Source organism: Triticum dicoccoides, chromosome 5A, assembly GCF_002162155.2.
Source record: "Triticum dicoccoides isolate Atlit2015 ecotype Zavitan chromosome 5A, WEW_v2.0, whole genome shotgun sequence".
Lineage (NCBI taxonomy): Eukaryota > Viridiplantae > Streptophyta > Magnoliopsida > Poales > Poaceae > Triticum > Triticum dicoccoides.
In genome coordinates, this window is record NC_041388.1 from 706,808,753 (window position 1) to 706,813,583 (window position 4,831).

Genomic DNA, 4,831 nt, shown 5'->3' on the forward strand with positions numbered 1-4,831 from the left:
TATTATGGGATAGAGGGAGTATTACTTTGCTGATAGTGTCATCTTTTTTATTTTCAATTTTGTTTTTCTATTGATCAGTGAGCCTACCATATGCGCTCAGTTGTTGATGGTGTATCTTGATTATCGGTGTATATATAAAGTAGTAGCAAATTGCATTTATTTCCAACTTAAACTTGAAGCAACCCGGCACCACTACACTGTTTTCTGATCTATACCTAGAATTTTCCCGTCATCAAATAAATTATGTGGGTAACATTTGGCGCGCACATAGATGAGTTTAAGGGAATAACTAGCTTTTTAATTTGCAGGAAGTGAAAGTTTATGTTAGTTAGGCCTTGGATGATGTGTTCGAACAGTGCAAATACCAGGGTAAGACCACCACTACGCGATTAACAGCCCTGCATGACGTGGTGGATCAGGTACAGAATGTAGTGCTGACTCGGATGATCAGCTTGAAGGAAGAGCTGGCCACGGCCAGTGCTAACCTGATGTCCATGAAGGATTGGATAAAGAAGATGGCCGAAGAAGAAGGTGTGATGCCCAAGGATCTGGTGGAGTTCGTTGAGAAGAATTGCCCTCAACTTCCATCCTTAACCGTACCCCAACCGCCTACTCCAGCTGATAGCTGACTGATGCATGCACTGTTAATTAAGTTGATTAAAGTCCTGTCATACTATATATACTTATCTTTATCGCTAGATTGACGAAAATGCACTTTGGTGGCCGAGCTACCTGGAGGCCGTTATCCCATCCGTCTGTCCCTGTCGTGATCAGTGTCATGTGGGTATGCAGCCACCGTATTTCTGTTGGGATCGTTGTACAGTCGTCCGTATTTGTTAGCAAATGAATAGTGACAACTCACGTAGATGAGTCGGCACAGCAGAGCGGGCACAACTACAATCCCCGTCCACACATGTGCAGGACATGTGATTGACTCGGTCATCATGTTCCTATGAGAACCAGAGAGCCGTTTTACTCTGCGACAAGATTTTCTGACGTGCCATATTTCTTTTTAATCGGCCAGCCTGCCTCTCTAGATTTTTAACAGGTTTACAGGTTTTTAACTGCAAACGGGACAAAAGTGACAAAAGTACAGGACATATACAACCCATCAAAGATCAATGGGGTGCTCCTTTCAATCGACAAACATCGGATATTTTCAGTTACCAGTCTGAATTTCAAACATACAACACAGTAAATCAATCATGGAAGCCCGCTTTTGGGGGGTTGGTGCAGGCAGGTGCTCTTCCCTGTGACGTCTGAAGCTGCATTTGGAGCAGCAAGGCGACTTGGCACCTTTGGAAGATCGCCCCTCTGCAGACATGTAATGCTCTTGTGACCTTGACCCCTGCGTGCCAAGCTGGATCATGACCTGCAGAGAACAAAGGTGGTATCTTAGATGAATAATTCGTTTCATCAAGAAACAGTACGTACTCCCTCCGTCCGGAAATACTTGTCATCAAAATGGATAAAAGGGGGTGTATCTAGAACTACAATACATCTAGATACATCCCCTTTTATTCATCTTGATGACAAGTATTTCCGGACGGAGGGAGTATAACAAAGCAAGCAGAAAAGGAGGATACCTTAAGAACATGGCTGCACATCACCCCGAAATGATCGAACATCCCGCACTCACACTTGAACTCATCAGCAAGATGGTTCACCTGAACAATGAATTCATATTTACACACTTCCCTCTCGAGTCGTTCTTTACATGCCTGGCTATGTACTCATGACAAGGTACAACTTCAACCAGAACATACGACCCGCCTTCATAAAACATCTCCCCAATTTTTTCAACCATAGTCCTCATGTAAATTTTGGATGCATGTATCTCAATAGGCAGGTTTTGAGTTAGAACAACACCACCCTGCATTGGAGCATCTCATCAGTATGTTTCTTAATCATTCTGGGAGAATAGATTATGAGAAGAGAAATCCAAACAGTCATAGGCATTCTTACCAGTTTTGTCCTTTTCTCCTGACAACTCTCTTCTGGATCTCTATCAAATTGCATCTTCTCGTATTGTCTAACGAACACATGCATCGGGCAACCCGGGGACACATACCCCTTTAGTAGATGGTTTGCACTTCCACTTCGCTGCGTGCTGGTCATCTTGGCGCAGAAAACCCCCATGAAGTAGGGTTTTAGCCCACTTCCTCCTGATCTCATATATTTGTGTCAGTAATGGGTTTTTCAATTGCCCATGCTTCTCAATCATACATGCCCAGCCATCCTCCAACACTTTTTCAGTGACCATGTGGTGCACCAGCTCGTTGAATTCTGGTTTGAACTCACTACCCTTGACTTGCAGTGGTCCAAGGGACTCCTTCACTTTCTTCAGCACATGTCATTTGCACCAACGATGTGTTGTGCCTGGCATGACATCGGCTATGGCAACCTCCATCGCCCGCTCTTGATCTGAAACGAAAAGAAACATCAATAACTAACATAGAGAACACCCTTTTGTCTGAATTCAATGCTAAGAGGAATATTCGCAAAAAATGGCAATGGCCTTTTTCACCTATTAGGATCGACCGCGGCTGTGGTGCCCCTATCATCTGAAAGAACTCGGTGAATATCCACATGAAAGTGTCGACTTTCTCGTCACTGATCAGCACCCCATGGAAAATAGAAGTGATTGCTGACACCAACAAAAAACACACACGTCATGCCCTACAGGCAAGTCTTGTACATCTGCTCAATGCTCCCTGTTAAAACTGGTAAGGATGCCTATCTTTCAGTTTACAATTAACGTGGTATCGAATGTGACAGCATCACCAAAACATTTAAACTGCTCAACGCTCCCTGTTGAACAACTCTATGGTCTTTGTGCAATCATTCTTTGATTGTTCTCTGTTAATATTTCCACACAGAGTTTTCAAAGAACTTTTCGTGAATGGAACCTCCTTCACCCACTGAAAAAATGGCCCACGACATTGTAAACCTTGCCTATGCTTATATTGTTTTCCCTTTTCGTCCCTGGTGTATCTATCTATGTGCCGATGCGACTTCCAATGTAATTTCTCCATACAGTTGTTAGAAAGTTCATGGTTGTGTTCTGACCTATGCTCACACGCGCACCAGCCTTTATCATCTGATCTAAGTATCCGCATCAGGGCAGTGCAGCCACACCATGTTGAGCGGCTATTGGATTGAATGGTTTACCCTGCGGAACATCCAAAACAAACATGCATAAACATTCTTTTTGCCAAAGATGTGCAAATATAAATAAATCACAACGAATTATTCAGTATGCAACTTTGCTCAGGCGCATGCACACACAATTTCTTGCATACATTTTTTTTCAATGGACGTTCAGCCGGCTCTTGCCATATCTGACGCCGAAGCCAATTTCCCGCAAGTGTTAATTGTAAAACTCATACGCTTCTTCGACCAAGTCAAAACTAGTCCCCGGTACCGGATTAACAATGTTACCAGTTTTGTTGTCTCGATAAAAACATATCGAAGCCTCAAGCGCAGGCACCCTGCTCGGGTTGTTCTCCCTCTCATCTGACGCCTTACCATCCTAATACCGCAGTTTTCAACATGGTGGACACGTATTCATTTTGGTTCATCGGGGAGACAGATGATTTTGGGTGGGCAATCTACAAGAACAAGCAAGCACATCAAACCGACCCAAACCCCAGCATGGATAACTCATTAAAACGGTCCAACAAGCTAGCATTATTCATTCAGACAGTGTATTTTTCATTGGAAATGAATTTATTACCGTCAGTCCAGCATGAGCCCTTGGAGTTGGAGACAAACACGCCTTCTGCATCTCCATCTTCTCTTGACGGCTGCATCTCTGGTATCTTCAGGAACCATGTCGTTTGAGTTGGCAACCACCTCACTAGCACCGTTGTACGAGCTAATGTCCCCTTGAGTCGCCATTGTCTACTCCGGACTGCTCTGCATCCACCCCAGCAATGGTGGGCTCAGAGGAGATCAGATCTTCGCAGCGTGCGGAATCAAGCGGCAACACATCCCAAAAAATCTTGTCGTCAGATCCAAGAATCATGGGCAGAGGAACCAGAGGGGATTAGGCACCATAGCTTAATTGGTTCCCAACACTAGAACAATAACATAAAGTGCAAGGTTCGGCTTGAGTTTACCCCTCGAAGAAGAACTCCAGGCCATCCATGGCGGTCCGTCGCCTGCCCAGCCACCACTGGAAGGGGATGAATGGTCTAATGAGGCAAAAAACCTGAGCACCGTGTGGATTTCTTTTTAGGATAAGCACCATGTGGAAATAAATGTAAAGCTATCTGCAGCCCAGCAGGTACATAATGTCCATGTAACTAACAACGTGTACCCAGCCCATGTACAATGGTAGCACCCCAGCCCATATCACCAGCGTATTTCAAGTTAACAGCCGACGTATATATGGAATAAAACAAGTCAGCACACATCGTGGAGCTATATTGTAGGTCACGAGATACCGGCCTCCAGGTAGCTCGGCCACCAAAACGTCTCTCTCCTAGATTGGTACGTATTAATTTCTATATATGCATGATGAAATATGAAGTCTTTTGTAGCTATATCTATATGTGATGCAGTAGGGAGAGTCATTCATTCACATGTGGACTATCTAACTATCTAACACTCTCTCATAACTGAATGTATCCTCTTCAGTATGAACTCTGAAGGCTGCAAGTTGATTTGGAATTGATGCGACCATGCTTGTTTTGAGTGCAAGGTCATTCATTCACATGTGGAATTGCTGTTCACACAGCTTGTTGTTTCACTAACTATTGGGGAGGGTTTACAGAGTGAGGACATGATGTTTGCAAATGTTTAACAAAAATTGGACCTCGCTGACATT

At 44.0% G+C, this 4,831-nt stretch overlaps 1 long non-coding RNA gene across 1 annotated transcript; it reads right to left on the reverse strand.

Annotated features, from left to right (window-relative positions):
• Positions 1-1,137: 1,137 nt before the first annotated feature.
• Positions 1,138-3,139, reverse strand: LOC119298559. Its single transcript, XR_005145887.1, has 5 exons — positions 3,070-3,139; positions 2,528-2,647; positions 1,966-2,424; positions 1,587-1,873; positions 1,138-1,372 (listed from the first exon to the last, which is right to left on the reverse strand). It is a non-coding gene; the product is annotated as an uncharacterized LOC119298559 (long non-coding RNA).
• Between the last annotated feature and the right edge of the window lie 1,692 nt (positions 3,140-4,831).